This window comes from Cyprinodon tularosa, unplaced genomic scaffold, assembly GCF_016077235.1.
Source record: "Cyprinodon tularosa strain WSP-4 unplaced genomic scaffold, ASM1607723v1 ctg1256, whole genome shotgun sequence".
NCBI lineage: Eukaryota > Metazoa > Chordata > Actinopteri > Cyprinodontiformes > Cyprinodontidae > Cyprinodon > Cyprinodon tularosa.
The window spans coordinates 44,715-65,232 of NW_024038066.1; the positions used below are offsets into that span (position 1 = coordinate 44,715).

General features: G+C 39.8%; 1 long non-coding RNA gene across 1 annotated transcript; it reads left to right on the forward strand.

The window, feature by feature from the left end:
• Window positions 1-2,308: 2,308 nt before the first annotated feature.
• Window positions 2,309-19,527, forward strand: LOC119777636. Its single transcript, XR_005279943.1, has 3 exons — window positions 2,309-2,320; window positions 7,163-7,166; window positions 19,201-19,527. It is a non-coding gene; the product is annotated as an uncharacterized LOC119777636 (long non-coding RNA).
• Window positions 19,528-20,518: the final 991 nt, after the last annotated feature.

The following is a 20,518-nucleotide window of genomic DNA, read 5'->3' on the forward strand; positions in this document are numbered from 1 at the left end:
GCTGGATTTTATTTGATACCACAAGAAAAAGTGGTTACCAGTTCTCCATGGTGGAGGTAGAGAAATGATACACGCTTTGGGGAAAAAAACAGAATAGCTGTTATTTAGCCCTGCTGAATCTTATACCCCTAAATGAATTGCGGCTAGATTCAGAAGTCACTGAGTTTAGTCAAGCTGTGTTTAAATTTAATCTCAGTGTAAATTCAAGCTTTTCTTTGAAAGCATTGTCAGAGGACATTGAAGAGACAACAGCTTCATGAAAACCAAGGAAGAAACAGACAGATAAGGGAGAAATCTATAAAGATTAGAGCAGGTCCAGGGTACAATCTACACAGCGCATGTTGGATCTCTCACACAACATAAAAGAAAAAAAGTTTAGACCAAGGCAAGAGCTAAGGAGTCTGTGGTATCTCTGGAGGAGCTGCAGAGTTCAAGAGCTCCAATGGAAGAATCTGTTGACTAAACAGCAACTATTCATTGGATCTATTCTGTGTGCTCTACATTAACGTGTTGGAAACAAAACCAGCCCTAAAAGAAAACCTCAAAGAAATCATAGCCTGGTATTTTCTCCTGTTTGCAGGTAAGTCCCTCATTGGTGGAATAGAGACATAACTTGTAACCAACACTGGAAAGGTATTTTTTTTCTTAAATTAAGTGCATTTGTTCTTGGATTGAGGAGGACATTTTCCCAATGAAACGAGACAACTTCCAGTTAAAATAAGAAAACACAATTGCATGTCTTATTTCAAGTGCATATTACCTAATAATCTTATTTTAAGAGTAAAAAAAATCATTCCATTGGCAAAGTATCTAATTTACCTACTCAAATTAAGGGTAAATACACTTAATTTAGGAAAGTTCAAATCCAGTGAAGGTGGCTAGTTTAAGGCCAGCGGACAGCCTTGGCTGCGTAATTGACTAGTCGGGGCCAGAGATGGGAAGTAACGAAGTACAAATACTTCGTTACTGTACTCAAGTAGATTTTTCTGATATTTTTACTTTACTTTGTTACTTATTTTTATGGCGACTTTTTACTTCTACTCCTTACATTTTTACACAAATATCTGTACTTTCTACTTCTTACATTTAAAAAAATTGGCTCATTACTTTAGTTTTGAATCATTTCAATGGAGTTACCGTTATTATTTTTCACGTCATCAATACCAAATTCAATCTAATTGGATGGGAATCTACGTTGCATTTGACGCACCACTACAAGATGAATCCACAGATTCGGCGGTATTCATTCGCAGCAAATCATTGCAGCTTGGTGGCGGTGGCGCTAGCATAGTAGTATGGACGACGAGATGATTGAAAATGAACACAACGGAGATCTAGTCCTATTGGCAGACATCCATTTAAAATGTAGGCAACGGCATGAAAAAAGTGGTTTCTACTTTTACTTTTATACTTTAAGTAAATTTACAACCCTGTACTTTGTTACTTTTACTTGAGTAAAGAAATTTAATCAGTACTTCCACTTTTACCAGAGTATTTTTTAACATAAGTATCTGTACTTTTACTCAAGTACGGAAAGTGAGTACTTTTGCCATCTCTGGTCGGGGCCCATCTACTCATACTTTGTATTGTAGTGCATATACTTACACACACACATATATATATAAACCACCAGAGCAGCAGCCACCACTAAAATCATCCCAGTGAAAGACACTGAAGTCTGCAACTTGCAATACTCTGCAAAAAAGCTCCTCTGTGATTTCATATCAGTGAAATCCTTCTGCAACATGTCTTAGTGAAGGATACCGCACACAGCAATAGGTCACCCAGGCTGAGCTCTCAGTCTAAAGTGTATTCAGTTATGCTCACAGGATTTATAACACCACTGTCTGGAGTCAGACTCAAGATTGCACGACTGCGATTCTCAAAGCAAATAAAGAAAACAAAGATGATGGGGATGCAGGAAAAGATGAGAGAGGAGCGAGTCATTGGCAGAGGAAGTCGAAGAAAATAACTGCAGGGACAGAGAGATGGATGTGAATGTTACAGCGGTGAACCTGAACCTGGGTGGATTCAGGAGGTTATAATGTCTTCTCTCCCAGACCTTATTTATTTTGCTCTAGTGACTCATTTCTTCTCAAGCACCTTGGTGCCTGTTTTATCTATTAATTTCTGCCTTCTATCTTTGAACGCTTGGCTCCTTTCTTTCAATTGTTTCCTTTCTTTTATTTCTTTATCTGATGGTGGCTTTTCCTCATCGCAGTGTTGCATCCTTCACTGTCACTGCTTCTGTGGCGTTCTCCTCGCCTCCATGCTGATAAATCGCTTTGTGCCCAGAGCGTAGCTGAGCTTGTTTTGATAAGTCATGTTCTATCAGGCTCTTTAAATAACTATGTTTCATTTTCTGTTGCAGAAGCATAAAGTGCTGCAGTAATAATTGAAATTATTGTTCCTGATGCTGTTCAGGTCTTGATTTTAAGGGTTAAGCACCCCAAAAAAATCGATTACAGTAGTCGTTCTATTTTTAGAAATTCTAGGAACCACTAGTAAACCTGCAGATTGAGAGCGAAGTGCTCTGTTAGGAACATAAGGAACAATCAGATCTCTGATATCAGATGGAGCTTGGCCATTTAAGGCTTTATATGTGACAACTTTTAAATTCTATTCTAGATTTAACAGGAAGTCAATGAAGAGAAGCCAGGATAGGAGAGATATGATCTCTCTTTTTAATTTTCATTTTTTTTTTTTTTCAATTCTATTAATATTGTTATTTTCACTGTTAAACAAACCTAGTCAACTCCAGCTATCTGTACATTAGAACAACATTGCATGGGTAGACATCCGCAATTCCACAGGATGTCAGATAGAAATGATTGGTCCTTCCTTTATCACCCCCCCCCCCCCCCCCAAAAAAAAAAAAAAAGAAAGAAATTAACATACAAAGATTACAAACATAACTCCTTTGGTTAAGATTGAAATGCTGGTACTTCTGTTATACAACGGGAAAAATAAGTAAATAATTTATGCATTGATGCATAAGGGTTGAAAAAGACAGGCCTAGAGAACAAAAAAGAGGAATAGGAAGATGGGGTCAATGGATACAAGAGCTATACACATTGGAAAAAAATCAAAATCTATATAAGTCATTCTTTTCTGAAAATAACGATATTGGTTCTTGAATTGAGGATGTAAAGGAGACATTTTGCCAATGGAACGAGACAATTCAGATTTAAAATAAGAAAACACAATTACATTGTTTTATTTCAAGTGCATATTGTCTAATTATTCCATTGGCAAATCATTGCATTTACCTGCTCAAATTAAGTGTAAATACACTTAAAGTGTAAATTTTCTTATTTTTAGATTGTTTTTCCAGTGCAAAGGATGGACAGATAGGGGAAACATATCTAAACCATCTTTATCATAAACAGATCCTGTCTTAAAACAAACGTAATTCATTCCATCTTAAAGATATTATAATAATGTCAAAACCATAAGCGTCGTTAGACCTATTTAAGGGTGGCTTCAGTCACCCTTTCTTTAGCATTAGCCACCCTATAATTATTTTGCGATTTAAAAAAAAAAAAAAATTTTTTCTGTATTTATTTTTTCCTCATATTTTCCCAAAACAAATGCAGTAAAGCACCGAATAAAAGCCATAAAGAAGACAAGTTAATCTGAACAATCATAGGCGTAACTTCCTTAAGGACTGGTGTGGACATGTCCCCACCAATCTTGACCGGTAGGGGGACAGTCCCCACCAATATTTTGTAGACGTATTTTGCTTTCGGTGCTGTGTATATCTGATTAAAACCCCATTCATGCCGCTCCTCAGAAAGAAAATAAAAAAAGTTCTCCCCGCTGCTCACCGTCCACAAACCCCGACAAAAAAACTCAGAAAAAAAGAATCTGTTGCCTCTCGCTTTCTCCCCATCACCCCCCTCCGCCCTCTCCCCATAACATTTGAATTGAAGATATCCGCGGGTGACGGGTCGGGTTCGGTTGTCATCCTAACGGGTTCGGGCGGGTGCGGGTTGGTAAAACTCGACCCATGCAGGTCTCTAAGCTACACTACATTCAGTATCGTTGCCATAGAAACAGACAACAGCGCCATATATCAGAGTTATACTAAAACACACGCAAATAATTTCCCACATAAAAAACAGGACTTTCAGTCCATTACAGTTTTCCGTTTTTAGACGGTTGTTTATTTTGCGTTTATTAAGTGATGGCTGTGGTATATTAGCTTTCACTGCTATAAGCTTTCGCAGCAGTGATTGATTAATTTAAACACCTGCTCTACTGATGGTCTATCGGAGTTGGTGTTTAGGTTGAACATAAAGAACACCTTTTATTTGAAGCTTCTTGTAGCTACTGTTTTAATCCCGGCTTTACTTAAAACATTTTCCTGACCTTGATAGTGTTGCCATTCAGTTGCAAGCACTGCGCCCCTTTTTCTTTTATATGTACACGTACATTTAAGATTTAGCGTGTTATGTTGACAACTCATGAGCAAGCTGCTTTTTGCAATCTAGCAGGAAGGTAAGGATAGGATCTTGCAGGTGTGACGTCACTCTCCAGGGGGTCCAAAGATAAAAGATTTAAACAATTTTGGCATTGGAATTTCAGATTTAAGGGAGTTAGAAAGTTCACTTAGTAAAAGTGCAAATAATAAATCTGATTACAGATTACTTTTAAGCTGGTTGAACATACTGCGACAGACTGGTGACCTGTCCAGGGTGATCCCACCTCTCACCCAGAACGTGGCTGGAGTTATGCACCAGCACCTCCTGATCCCACTGAGGGATAAGGTTAAAGAAAATGGATGGTTGAACATAGTCCGCCTTCCCAGATTCTATCAAATCAGTATTGATACCCTCAGGGGCGGATTTAGGAAATTTGGGGCCCTAGGCAAAGACAGGCAGGGGCCCCCCTGAGAAGAAAACCCATAAAACAGACCCATTCTACAGATAGAGAAATGTTAATAGAATAGACATCCATTATTTGTTCTAGGTTTTGTCCCTCTCTTCTTGTCCCTTTTTCCTCTCTATTTATCAGCGTTCTGATGGCATTTTAGCCAAAGGATTTTTATCAAAAACATAATTAATGTGCACAAATAAGGATTAGTTGTATTAACCATACATGGAAACAGAGTTTTATGGGGCCCCCAGAACTTGGGGCCCTGGGCAACTGCCTAGTATTGCCTAATGGTAAATCCCCCCTGGATACCCTGCTAGTGGATGTTCTTGACAGAAAGACGGAGTTGCTTAATCATATTCTGCTTAAGGTCCCATAAGATCTTGTCCGAGTCCTGGTTTAAAACTAAATTAATTTTAAAAAGTGACCCAAAATTGACTGTCAATAAATGTTCTACAAAATTGATATATTTATTTGATTTCTTTGATTTGTACTGTCTGTTTAGATTTATGTGATATTTTTTGCACAAAATATATAAGTGAATATTGTAACAGTTATGTTTTCAACTCTAAGCATTAAATTGATAAATGTTATTCGCATTTTTTTGGCTTTATCCTTTTCAACAAAAAGAAAAGGCGTCGCGCAGGTAGCTCCCTTTCCTTATGAGCCGTCCCCACCAACTTTCAACACAAAGTTACATCCTTGTCTTAGACAACGCCTTAGCAGGTGCACTGAAAAAATTCGGCGCGCGCTATGCGCGCGCATTATCTTCTAGGGGCTGAGCCACCCTTGTCTCTTAAACCTAGAGACGCCCCTGGTCAAAACATTTGTCCGCTGTAGGTCTTTCTAGTTTTAGCCACTTCCTTGTAACAGTTTTTCTCTTTTTAATTATCATCAGAACTCTGGCTGCAGCATTTTGGATCAGCTGAAGGCTTTTAACTACAGTTTGTGGACTTCCTGATAGTAAAGAACTACAATAGTCCAGCCTTGAAGTAACAAATGCATGGACTAGTTTCTCAGCATCACCCCTGGACAGGAGATTTCTAATTTCAATATTCCGCAGATAAAAGGAAGAAATTCTAGAAACCTCTTTGATATGAGATTTAAATGACAGGTCCTGATCAAAAATAACACCAAGATTTTTTACTTTATTATCTGAAATCAGTTTAATCCCATCCAAATGAAGTGACTGGCTAATCAGTTTCTTTTTCAGAGACTCTGGTCCAAAGACTATAACTTCTGCTTTGTCTGCATTCAGAAGGAGAAAGTTAAGAGACATCCAGGTTTTTATGTCTTCAGACATGCCTGTAATCTATGTAATGGGTTAGCTTCATCTGGATTATAGACAGATATAGCTGGGTATCATCAGCATAACAGTGGAAAGTTTATCAATGACATGAACAAACTGAAATCTGCCAGTTAAATCACTCAGATAAATATAGACAATGCCACATTGCGCCGCTGCCTCAAAGTTTTCATGAGACATTATACATAAGATATCTGTTGGAATGAACAAATGTGATTGGCTTGTTTTGTATTGTTTTCTAATTAGCAAGAGCAAACACGGCTAGCAGAAGCCAATGTGAAATCCGCATGAAATAAACCAAAATAAACAAAGCAATATAATTAACTGTATTTTTTTTAAACTGAGCAGCACAACAATTTTATTCATAGATGATATTTCAAACACTCTGGCTATGTTTCAAACATGGCTATCCCTTTGAAACCTAGTCCACTATAGAAGAGATTGGTGACAAGGATCAGTTCTGGATTAGATCAGATTAGATGGATGGATGGATGGATGGATGGATGGATGGATGGATGGATGGATGGATGGATGGATGGATGGATGGATGGATGGATGGTAGATTTTAATTGTTTACTGTCAGCATTGATGCCATCATTCAGTAATATACATTCACTGCAAAATAAAGTATTTTCCCACAGAGAGCAGGGATCTTCTCTTCTCTTTTTGAGGTTTCCTGTTTTTGCAGCCGCTCCACACTCCTCATCTTTGACATGTGAGGGTAGAAAACCTCCCGCTGTTTTGGTTTATCTTCCTCTTTGTGCTCCCTGAACCTTTCTCTCCATCTCCTCTGTCTCCATCAGCCTGTGTAGTGACATATGGTCGGTGGTGGAGAGCGGGAAACCTCTTAGCTTTCTGCCACTTCACATTACTGCTGGCGCTGACAGACATAGAGGGCTGCAACCACACACATACACACACCAGCTACAGTATTCAACACACATAGAGCCGATGCCTCCAGGTTCCTCTACATAAGGACAGATCTGTTTGCTAGTTCTCCAATGCTGACAATGCTCTTCAATGAATTCTAGGACCTTCTATCAATGCACCCATTTTAATCTTTGCCTAGACTGGCCTTTTTTTCACATCTTGACCACATTGGTTAGAGTTTAGAAAGGTTAAGTTTGTACTTTAACAAACATTCCTCTTTGAAAGCAGATAATAATTTGTGTTCCTGCCATTGTCCCTCCCCAAAACATTCAGCAGCTCCTTTTTCACTGGACCTGTTGCTTAAAGGAGACGTCCGGTCATATTCAGAATTCAAACTTTTGAAAGTACTTTAAATATAAAATGATTACATCCTGTTCAATAAATGATAAGTGTTTTTGATGAAGAGTAATTTTCATTTGAATGTGCTTTACTGGAGGCATCCATGTTTGTCAAAGAACACTACTGCCACCTACTGGTTTGTGACGTCATGGTGCGGTATCGGCTGTTGATCAAGTCCCAGTGCTGTATCTGGTGTTTGTCACAACGCGCTATTATCCAAGTCATCTTGAAAACATTCTTCTTCCAAATGTTGGCTACATATTACGTATTTTTTCTCTGACCAGAAGCTCGATGGCAAATCCTCCCTCTTCAAGTTGGCAATCCAACAACGAACCCGTCCGTGGAGGATCAGGAATCAGAAAGGTGAAATAACTTTTTTTTTTTCACTTTTCCCCGATGTATTCCAACATCCAGCTGCCATGCACGTGGGCATTGTCAGTTGAACTATAGCTCTGGTGAATTTCAATGGTGAAGTCCTCTGGAAATCTTCAATAATTGTTGTTAATTGCAGATGTGTCTAGTAGTTCCCATTGATTTAGCTTGTAAAGTGGGGAGAATGGCGCTAGGCTTACCGCACCGTGACGTCACTGCTGGAAGAGGACAGAAGTGAGGTGTTACTATATTTGGGCAAAAATGGCCGCTCCCAGACTAAGTGATCACAACAAAATTATTGTTTTTGTTTTTTTTACTGATTAACGCTAAATTGATTATCCACAAACGTATTAGTTTTAGGTATAGATAATGATCCATTGATTATTCCTTGCTGACCGGACTTTTCCTTTAAATGTTCACTTGTAATAAAATATTTCAATGCGCTTTCTCTGAAGGGCCCATACTCATTGTTATGATCTTGGCACTGATGTCTGGCCTGATTACTTATCTTCTCATCTGCATATCTCTGTGTGTTTTTTTGGGTTCTTTGAAGGAGACAGAATTGTCTAATCCAGAACTGATCCTTGTTACCAATCTCTTCTATTGTGCAGTAGGTTTTAAAAGGGATAGCCATGGTGTCATGATGGGTTCACTGAAGGCGACCCAGTTATGCAGAACACCACTGACGGACACAAGGATGAAGAGTTCAACAGTTTATTAAAGCACAAACACACAGAATGAACTGATTCTGGTTCGGGGCCTGGATACTGGTTCACCGGAGTCTGCGTGAGAGACAGCACAGTTAGCGATTTGCTGGCAGGGTTTTACTTCCAGAAGTTCACTGATTGTACCTTGAGGGTTCTTGAGGTTAGCTTTGGGAGAGTCACTGTTGGTTCTGGAGAAGGGTTCATCAGCAGAGTCCGTTTGCTGCTTCAGCGTCTCACGTCTTGTTAGAACAGACCTTGGCTTGGAAGTCCCAGCTCAGTCCTGAGCTGCTTGAGGTTTCTCAGAGGGATCTTCAGGGTTTGGCTAAGAGGGTCGGCTCGGCAGGTTAGCTCTTCCAGAGCTTTCTCAGAGGAGGCACAGGTTTCCTGGAAGACAGAGATAATAGTTAGAATCAACACTGCGGCGTTGAGGCAAGGTCTGAAGACAGCTTAAGTAGTGGATCCTCTGATGATCTTGACGATCTGCAGCTGTGCAGGGAGCTCCCTCAGAGGATCCACGGCGGACTCTGCTGGAGAAAGATGGGATTTCTCCAGCTCCCAACACATGGAGAAAAAAGTGTTTGAAACCTCATCTCTGAATTAAATTGTTGTGCTGTTCAGTTTTGAAAAAAATACAGTCAATTATATTGATTTGTTTAGTTGTTTCCTCAGTTATTTGGTTTATTTCATTCTGCCTAGTTCTCATTACCGCTCATCTGATCCAGCTGCCTCTATTTAACCAGCCCTCAGACCAGTCATCAGTGCCAGATTAATCAAGCCTGTGGTGAGAGTTCTTTAGCGTACCTGAATTTTTGAGTGCATGAGAAGGTTTGGCTCTCCACCAAGGACCTGTCATGAGGGTGGGAAGCAGGAAGCTGACACCTCGGTTCATCGGGCCATTCTCCATTGGCATGGTGGTGAACCCGGTGACCATCTGCCTTTACCTCCCTCGTTCTATGAGGATTCACCCCACTTTTCATGAGTCACAGTTCAAACACTTGGCAACTTCTAGGTCTCTGCCCACCTCCAGACCCCCTCCTTCCCCTCCCCTATGATGGGCAACTTGCATACATGGTCAACCGCATCCTTAGGTCCAGGAAGAGAGAGAAAAAAAGAGCAACATATTAAAATCAGATGTAATACTGGTGAGTTCTTTTATTTTCAGAAGATTCTGGGGGCACAAGGATGTGGTCCTTGAGGGCTCCTTGGTGGCCGTGGCACCACATTGGTGACCCCTGGTGTAGAGCCTACCAAAACACTCTTGTTGTACCTTTAAACAATGATTTTATGCTTTCTATCCTAGGTGGCAACTACCTACTTCATGAAATATAGGTGCTGATCCTGGAACTTTAAAACAAATAGGTTTGAGCTTACCTGTGACAGATGCTGTCCAGCCTTTACACCTCCTCTCGCCCATAGACTGCCAGAGATGACTCTGACACAGTAAGCAGGAGAAGATGGATGGACGGTTTTTGCTTAATCAAAGAAAAAACTGACAGATGAATAGAAAAACAAAGCTCAAATCTACACATATATGCTAAAAACAGCATTTTTCCAATCAAAACAAGAGCTCTAGAGTCTGGTGCTTTTTCTCTGTAAAGGAAATCCAAGGCTGCAAAACTGTTATCGGTGTGAGTGGGATGAAGTTGTGCAAGTAGAGCAGTATAAAAATGATGTTTTTGTCAGTATTTTACTGCTTCTATGTGTAAGTTTTTCTTCTTGAAATAGGAAATTAATGTTATATTTAAAAAATAGTTTGAAAAAGTATCAGGATCAGGAATTCAAGTAGAGAAGAAGCCAAGCCTGAAAGCCTTGTCTTTACCACCTTGACCTGGATAGATTGCACATTATACAACAACAACAAATCAGAAGCAAATGGTTGAACCATTCTGTAGCTTTTCAAATGAAATATAAAAGAAATTCATAATATGTAGAGTTGTGGTTGCCAGATTACCTTGGGAAATGTCTCCCGGTGCGTGGGTGAAAGAGATAACCATGCCTCCTCTTGGAATGTAAAAAGGGTTGCTTTATAGAAAACTTTCAGATGTACAGACACTGAAAACATGACAGTGAGGTGCAGCATGTGAAGGAGTATAGGAAGCAAGGGTGAAGGAGACAGCAAGTAAAGGAGAAAGGATTTTTTTCTTGAGTGAAATGTGCATAGTTACAGAGAGAGGCTGTTCATAACTGTACTTTAGCACCAAGGACACTACTGAGAAAGTCTTTATGCCTCTGTCACAACTCATCAAGCTGAAATAGCCTCTTTATAAACAAGTACACACAGAGAGCCAGGGTTCTTACATCAGAGGGAGGAAGAAAGCTGCTTCAGTAGCAGGGCAACATTCTACTCCAACTAATAAATGATCTTTAAACTCAATAGGAACTGGAAAATAAGGGAATGCTTCCTTCCCTGTCTTATTTTTTTTTAATTAGCTAACAGAATGATGACCTGCCATGTAGACCCTAGCCTCAGCGTTTGATGGGCTCCTCTTGTCTTACTAAAACAGCTCCTACCCACCCCCACCATGGCCTCCACTCCACCTCTGAAGGAAGCTCCTCTTAACTTTTACCTGTGTTTGTTGACCTGAACCTGAATGCCTCATCAATGCGCAGTAAAGTTCAGCAGAGTTTGGCTTATTAATCGGTTCATTGCTTTGAAACTAAGTGATATCAAAGACCTGCAGGACACTGGGCCTCATGGATGGAGTTTCAAACCAGTCCATGGTTTCCCCAACATCCAGATAGAGGTGTGCTAGTGGGTCATTGTTGACCTGGCTGACCAGGCGAGATGTTTTGGTCCCCTGCATAGCAAAACAATGACCCTAACGACTCCATTTTCAGAGCCACAGGCCAGTATTGGATATTGCAGGCCAACAATGACCTCAACGACTCCTCATTACTAAGGGGTGAACCTGTTCTTTGCAATGCTAACGCTAACTCAACTACAGAAAAATGAAAGTCATAAACTCACCGTTGAGTTAGCGTTAGCTTGCATGACCGGCTCCGTCATGGTAGTTTTCCTTCCGTATGAGCTCCACAAGCGTCACGTCACGTGACTAAGAAAGCGTAACGGGAGTGGCTGGGTGTTGGACACCACAATCCTTTGCTAATGTCTGTGACCTGAAGTAACCCTTCCCTTTTTAAACTGAATTTAGACGCCGAATTTAAGACAGTAAAATAGAGCCAGTTGAATCTCAGGAGGCTGAAAATTATGAGTTTGAATTTTAAAAGGTTGAATTTTTTTTATATGCAGATTTTTTTAACACTGAAAAATTAAACTGAAAAATAAGTATTGAAAATGTAATCACTTTGAAATAGTCATGGGAATTTTTAGCTTGAAGAGAAAATAAAAAATTACATTTCAACTTTGTAGAAATAATGACGATGATTTTTTTTTTAGGTCAAAAATGTGTTCTGAATATATTTTAACACTGAAACAGTAAGTACAAACATTTAAATTTCAGTAGCATTTTTAATTCAAATCCCAGCGACACAGATTTACTTCCATACATTTGCTCCAGGATAAACATTTAATCATGAATGCTTATTTTTAAGCCCACATTGTCCTTTTCTATAGTGGGATAATACACTTAGAGCCAGTTTCGTCAAATGAGGCTTATGTAAGACTTTTACATTTTAGTTTGGTCCAACATTGCTCTTTGCACAGTTTGGGTTGACGACCCCTTTCTTACAGTTTAGACTGCATGAAAAATTATTAATGTCCACAAATCATGATAGTATGAATATTTCAGTACAAACATTGATGTTTAAAAAGGAATTGCAGGGGATCAGCCAAGGACCAGTCAAAGAAATTGGGGAAATTTTGAATGGCTACTACTGTATAAGAACTCTGTAGCTGTTCCCTCACACAACCAACTGGGGTGCACTGAGTATTCTGACTTCTTTCTCTACAGATGCAGTACAACACCTCATCCACCAGATCAGCCCATCATCTCAACATGCATCATTAAGCCTTGGCCACACCCTGCTGACACCACTTTCCCCTCCATGGATCACCTCTGAATGATACTGATCACTGCAGAAACTGAGTCTTTGAGCTTTTTCCTTCACACTTTCTTCAGGAAGAGGAATGAATGTCAATGAAAAATGAACTAACTAGTATTTACTTTAGAAAGCATTGTGTATATGCTGAATATAGAGTTTGTCTAAGGCACACTATTCTATAAAATATGGCATTTGTCTCACTGTCTGACATTTAGTCCAACCAAACATTTTCTGCTTTAGGTCATTCAGGGTCTCGAAGAAAATGTCTCACGTATTATTCTGGCATTTAGCAGATAGAAGGAAAGTGGTTTATCCTAACAGACTTAAAAAAAGGAATGTTTAGCCTGATTTAATGTCAGCAAGAAAAAAATATGTTGTGCATCGTTTTATAAAATGCATGTAAAAGGTTTAACAAAGGTCATTTAAACACATAACGTATTTCAGTTATTTTACTGTTGTCTACCCTTTAAGACACTACTTCCAAGCAATCATGATGCGTACAGAGCCACAACGAAGTTTTCTATACATAGCTCTCCTATCCTCCAATGGTAACCTGTATTAACCTTACCTGTTTGAAGAATCAGCTCACTAAAAGGATTTGTTTAAATGCTGCGTTAGAGGGGAGTGGTGGTCTAGTGGTTGGGGCATTGGGCTTGGAATCCTGAGGTTGTGAGACTGCCACTCTGGTTCCATAAGCAAAGACCCTTAACTCCTGATTGCTCCCCAGGCGCCCCGCGATGGCAGCCCACTGCTCCTCAAAGGGAAGGATTAAATGCAGAGGTAAATTTCTTCAATGTGAGATGAATAAAGTTCAATTTGTTATTGATAATGATGTTCAGGGAGAATATGCAAACTCACTCCAGGCCGTGAATTGACTAGTGCTACCCACTGCTTCACTGAGCAGCCCGCTATTAAAACATTGTTAAAAAAAAATTATGAAAATTGGGATGTAATCTTTATTCAGAATTTGCTACTAACCACAAACATTAGCTCTGACGAAGGAAAACAGCAGAAAGGGTTCTCGGCCTGCTGGGAAAACTGCGAGGCAAGCTAGAACTGACACAGGCTCCACAGCATTTAGCAGCTCCTCCAAAGACATTCACCACCATGCAGTGTTGGGAAAGTTCTCTTTTTACGTGAACTAGTTCAAAGTTCAGTTCACTCATTTTAAAATGAACTAGTTCAGTTCATAGTTTATAATTCAAAAATTTGAACTAAGTTCATAGTTCCAAAAAATGAACTAGTTCATAGTTCCTTTTTTTTTTTCATATATTGCTTAATTACTCCATAGCCTACTGTAGAACCACAGACAGCAATTATTTTATCATTTGTAACACTGAAACTGTGCGTCAGATTTCATCTTCATATCCAGTTTTGAATCCTTATCCAACCAGGGTTTACATTAGCATTGAGGGGACAGCATTTCCCCATTGTTGCTTTAACGCTTTGTTGCTGTCCATTCACTTCACACTAGTAGCAGCTGCAGCTTTCACCCCTACAGTATATTCTCAAAAACATCAGGAAAAATGTGCTGCTTGAATGGTCTTTTTAATGAGGAATTATTAAAAGAAAACAGGAAAGTAGTGTTTAAGGTGCAAATGTTTTTTAATTTTAATTTTTTTTTTCCATTTCAGTACATATGCTGTTTCAGATTTGCTTTGGATGTTACTGAAGTGCGGATATTTTTACTGAAAGCCGGCGGGCAAAGTTTGCAGAGAAATGTAAGATCGTTGCCATCATCCTCACCGACCACCTGGTCATAAAACTGTTTTAAGTGATCATACTGCTGCTTTGTCGCCTCCACGGTCGTCTCCATGCTGCTGTGGCTTCCACGCTGCATTTTGTTTTGATGACGCACGCGGCTGTAGGCTACGACGCTGGTAGCTGGTGTTGCCAGATTGGGTGTTTTCCCCGCTACATATTAAGGCCTGTTTACGGTGTGATTTAGCCGGGGTTTCGCCTGGAGGGCTCTATAGAAATCTGGCAACCTATTGAACGGAGTTGAACTGAGAGAGCGTGCCGTTCACAGACACCAGAATGAACGAGTTCACAATAACTTTCATCAGGCAGTAATGCAGTACGTTCAGTTCACGTTCGCCCAAAATATGAACGAGTTCATGAACTTACGTTCAATGAACGCGTTCAGGCACAACACTGGCACCATGAGTGTAACCAAATGGAGGGATCTTGATGTGGAGCTGACCTTTAGGAATGAGGCTCAAGCTTAGCTGTAAATCAAGAGAATTTGGTTAATTTTATACTCCAGACTCTCTGGTTCTTTGGGACTCTAGTGCACAAAGAAACATTCAAAAGACATGAATCAACTAGTTCAGTGTGGAGGAGATTTGTTGGCCTTCACAACCTCCACCTGTCTAAGGCATGAATTTGGACAGATATATCTCACCCAGCATCAGTGTGTGACCTCACCACCCTTCTCAAAGTAGAAGGGTTAAACACTGTCATTAATAGTCTTTGAAACACAGAGAACAGTCAACCCTGAACTGTCAGCGTGGGCAAACTCTATAACACATTCTCTGTATTATACATTGTGAAATATAGTACCAAGTATTGAGATAAAACATGATAAAATAAGTACAAGAATTTGTGTTTAGTAAGTTTATGAAAGCAGCAACACATTTCGCAGTGTTATATAAACTATTCCTCTGACCCAACAGATGGTTTGTTCTTCTGAACAACCTGGAAAGTCATTGCTGGAAACTGTTAGGAAATGTGCTAAAAAAGCTGCTAAATCACCCACGGATGGCATGAGTTAAACCATCTGTCTATCAACATCTATTACAAGCTTATCCATTGCCTGTAAAATCCCAAACATAAAACTGATAAATAAAAGTATACCCAGGGTCAGTTGAGAGTTCTAAAAATCTGTAATCTACATAAAAAAATCTAGTTGTTCTAGTAGATTTAAAAAAGTAAAAAAAAACAGAGATATGACAAATACATAAAAACAAGACCTAAAAACCTGGATGACTCTTAACTTTCTCCTTCTGAATGCAGACAAAACAGAAGTTATAGTCTTTAGACCAGAGTCTTTGAAAAATAAGAATTTCTAAAAGTAGAATGGGAGGCAGATCTTTTAGTTATCAGGCTCCTCTCCTGTGGAACCAAATACCAGTTTTAGTCCGTGAGGCAGACACCCTGTCTACTTTTAAGGCTAGGCTTAAAACTTTCCTTTTTGATAAAGCTTATAGTTAGAGTGGCTCATGTTATCCTGAGCTATCTCTATAGTTATGCTGCTATAGGCTTAGACTGCTGGAGGATATAGGGACCCCCATTTCATCATTCTGCATCATTCTATCTCTATTTTCTCACTCTGCAAAATCTGTTAGTTCAATCTCTAACGTTCTGCTCTCTCTGGTTTTTCTCGTAGTAGCTTCATCTGGTCTGTTCCTGTTTGGCTGTGACTCCATAACGAAGTGAAATATCAGCTGTGCTGCTGCCATCAACACCTTTGTTTATAGATGTTGGAGATCGGCCTGTTTTTCAGTGTAGTCCTGTTTCTCTGACAGTGACTGGCTGGATGTGCTCTTTTCATCCTCTGACATGGGAGCTGGCTCTGAGCTCGTCTGCCTGGCTGTGTGTTTCCTGGACGGGGCCGCCTATTACAGCTGCTTTTTGTATCTCTGCTTCTGTCTCCTTGAACCCCAGTCGGCCTCAGCAGATGGCCGCTCACACTGAGCCTGGTTCTGCTGGAGGTTTCTTCCTGTTAAAAGGGAGTTTTTCCTCTCCACTGTCGCTACAAGCATGCTTAGTGTGAGGGATTACATTTGAGTCAATGAGTCGATGCAATCAACTGGTTTTCCTTAGATAGAAAACTTTGAATCAATTTGAAGGAATGATCTGGTGAACTGGAAAGTACCTTGAGATGACATTTGCTGTGAATTGGCGCTATAGAAATAAACTGAATTGAATTAAAATACCACAGCGGCCATTCTACTTTAAACCTTTTGGACGCACCTTAAATTGAGAAACAGGACAAGCTAAGACAGTTAAACAGTATGAATACCTACATGTGGGTGAAACCTAGATGTACTTTTCTCCTGAGCTGTACCTACAAAACACTTTTTTATGATTTTTAAAAGAAAAGTCCAGTCAGCAAGGAAGGATCAATGGATCATATTTATACCTAAAACTAATACATTTGCAGTGATTAAATGAATTTAGCGTTAATCAGTAAAAAAAAAAATTTTTTTTAATTTTTGTTGTGATCACTGAGTCATTTTTGCCCAAATATAGTAACACCTAACTCCTGACATCTTCCAGTGCAGTTAGCCTAGCGCCATTCTAACCGCTTTACAAGCAAAATCAATGGGAACTACTAGTCTCATCTGCAATCAACAACAATTATTGAAGATTTTCAGAGGACTTCACCATTGAAATTCACCAGAGCTATAGTGAAACTGACAATGGTCATGTGCATGGTAGTTGGATGTTGTAATTCATTGGGTTAAAGTGAAAAAAAAAAATGCGCTATTTCACCTTTACGATTTATTATCCTCCATGGACGGAGGGAGGATTTGGCCAGAGAAAAAAAAATTTAATATGCAGCCAACATTTCAAGATGACTTGGATAATAGCGCGTTGTGACAAACACCAGATACAGCACTGGGACTTGATCAACAGCCGATACCGCACTATGACGTCACAAACCAGTAGGTGGCAGTAGTGTTCTTGGAGAAACATGGATGCCTCCAGTAAAGCACATTCAAATGAAAATTAGTTTTAATTATAAACACTTATCATTTATTGAACAGTATGTAATAATTTCATATTGAAAATACTTTCAGAAGTTTGAATTCTGAATATGACCAGACCTTTCCTTAAGAATTAGGAACTGGGATCATAGTTTTGAATTTTATGAATATTTTCCTTTATTAATCAATAGTTCTTCGGCAGCTATTTTTGGATGAAATTGTAAAGACTGGTTGGTCTAAGGGTGTTCATCAAGGTTGAGATTTTCAGTAGAGCATTGTGGACAGAGGCAGCTGAAGTGAACTTCTTTTGCAGGTAGGCCATGCACCAGGGGCGCAGCTGACCCAATACTATACAGGGGCACAGTAGGGCACCAAAGAAAAAATAATTTTTTGGGCAATTGTTTATTTTAAAAAGCATGGGCAAAAATAATTAATGCAAGCACGCGATCACATGTTTTTGCTTGCTTGCAAGTTTGGAAATGTACCACAGTCCTGCCCAAATAAAGATATCTGGTCACCGTATCTGGGAGCCTCTATGCAGCCAGGATGAAAAGACAGACACAGGAGATAGACTTAGGAGCTCTGCAATTAAGGAGGTCTCAAAGCAGAGTCAATGCTCCTTCTTAAGCCTGGTTTATGCTCAGAAACCAGGTTGCCTGCATGTGTGTCGCAGTTAATGCAGAAAGCAATGATAACGATAATAATAATAACATCACGCAGCGTTCGTTAGCGTGACTAATGACCGATGAAGTTTTACGATCAATAATAAAACTGAAAAAAAATCTGTTAATGGTGAACAAAGTAACCGCAAGACTATGATATAAAGGAGGAGAGCTAATGCCTCCATTGTGCCAAAAGAACTGTAGATATTTTTCTGCATCAGTTTGCACCTGGACATTTTCCTATTAGAATATCATCTGCATATTGATAAAGTAACATACAACAGTTTGCACATGCCACAGGAAGAGTTGCAAATGCAAATCAAACAAGTTAGCTCTCATGTAAAGATGCACAAGCCTGCTGAAGATCAGGCCTTTTGTCTCTCTGCTGGTCCTGGTGAGCCTCAGGCTTCCCCCAGAGGAGATGGAGGAGGTTGTTTAGAGGAGAAAATCAGTAAAGAGGTTACAGCAGCGCTGAATAAAAATAAAACTGCACAAATTCAGAGAGAAAGCTGATGAGGTTGATGCAAGGCAGGAAAAGGAGTGGTGGGTGTAATTGATTCTGATCTGCAGGCCCTGTTTTATACGGAGCCTGAGCGTCTGATTAACTGTACTGCATGCAGTTCATGCAGTTTGCACACAGACACACATGCTGAAGGGGTCATTAGACATGTATTTGTCTCCCTCTTCCTGAAACCGTCTCTCTCCATCCTTGGAGCCGTGGCAGAAGAGTGAATATGGATGAAGCCAGAGTAGGGCTGTGCCGTGCATATCAATGTCTTCTTGATAAATTATGAACAAGATATAGAAACCAAGAGGCAGGTTATATCCCCTGCCATGCAGCCAAGATTTGCATCCTGACCAAAAAACAAGCAGTTTAAGAAGCGGTTTGGGAAAGGTAAACTAACAGTTGATTTGGTTTGTCCAGGCCCAACATCCTGCTCCTTTTTAACATTTTGCCTCCTTTTTTCTTCTTTATTATGGATTTACATTCCACCAGGTAATGGAAATCCATTATTAAACATTCTCAGATATCATCTCATTAAAAACCACTGAAACACCTCTGGTACTTTACTGGAGTGCATACAAATCACTGACCTTTACCTAATGCTTTCAGGAGATTGTTTGGGTGAACAGAAAATCATTTGTTAAGTATCAGCTTTACATTTAGTGAAATAAAATGTTTTTTTTTGTTTGTTTGTTTTTTTTTTCCTTCGCACCTAAAGACTCAGACAATTTAAAAAGAAAACAAAGATGCTTACCTTCTAACATCTTTAGTTTTTACAATCTGTAAACAGATTACAGTTTTTCTCAAATGCTAAAACACATTTCACAAACGTTTCATCCATGTTCTTCAATGTCTAAACACAACACCCTTTTCTAAAGCTACATAAACACAACCACACCTTCTCCCTTCAAAACTCAAACTTTCACACCAAAAGAGCAGCTCGAAGCTTTCAAAAATGTAAACACTATACACATCATTACACACTACAGCAAAACAATTGAAAACACAATGCTCAATTTATGAGAAGGTTCTTTGTTTCTTTACTGCCAATGCATATTTTTAGAAACTTTACAATTATGGATCTTCTTAGAGTTCTGCAGAGGATTGGGCATTTAGATTTGTGAGTTTCATATGAAGGGTATAGTAAATTCTGTACACTACTGTAACACAACTCACTGCAAAAGCAGAATCTATTGCACACAACAGTACTCTTGAAAACATGATCAGGGTGTGAAGTTTTTTTTATTCATTTTACAGTATTTACACCACAATCACTGTGCGGCATCATGTCGCTGAGCTGCATCAGGCCACATCACCTCATCCACATCACAGGCTATATTGTCTCTTGCCAGGCACAGTGGGAAAAACGCCCTGGAATGGCGGATCCATCCTTGGAAGTTCTCCACTGGGATGACAACACACGCCAGCTCCATTGCCCTTAGGAGGTTTTCTCTAGTGTATGGTTGTCTTTCATAAACCTTCCATCTCCACGATGAGACGAACTCCTCTATAGGGTTCAGGAAACGGGAGTAGGGTGGCAGACAGACGTCTAAAAAGTGGTTACTGTTGGTGGTGAACCACTCACTGATTTGGTTTGTTGTCTGGAAGCGTACATTGTCCCAAATGATCACATAAATGGGATTTTCGGGCCCAGGATGGTGTTGTTGGCGGTCTAGGAGGATATCTTTTAGCTCCTCTAGGAAGGTTAGGAGACGTTGGGTGTTGTAAGACCCAAGGACAGCCTGCCGGTGGACAAGCCCCTCCAAACCCATGGCCGCAAAAAGATTAATATTACCCCGCCCGTTGGCCAGGAACCTCAGTGATGGCTCTTTGGCCAATGATGTTACGGCCTCTTTGCCTTCGTTTGTGCAGGTTGAAGCCAGCCTCATCCAGGAAGAGGTACTCATGAGGTCTGGCCATCTCGTCCAACAGTAATATTCTCTGTGAAAATGTGAAAGTGCACAGGTGTTCAGAGCAACAGTCAATCAGGTAGCATATTACGTACTGTATTGTCCAGAAGTAATGTAGGCCACTGAGCAACACAGTATGTTTACTAACTGTACTGTGAACATGGATGTATACTTACTTGCACATACTCGTAACGTAGG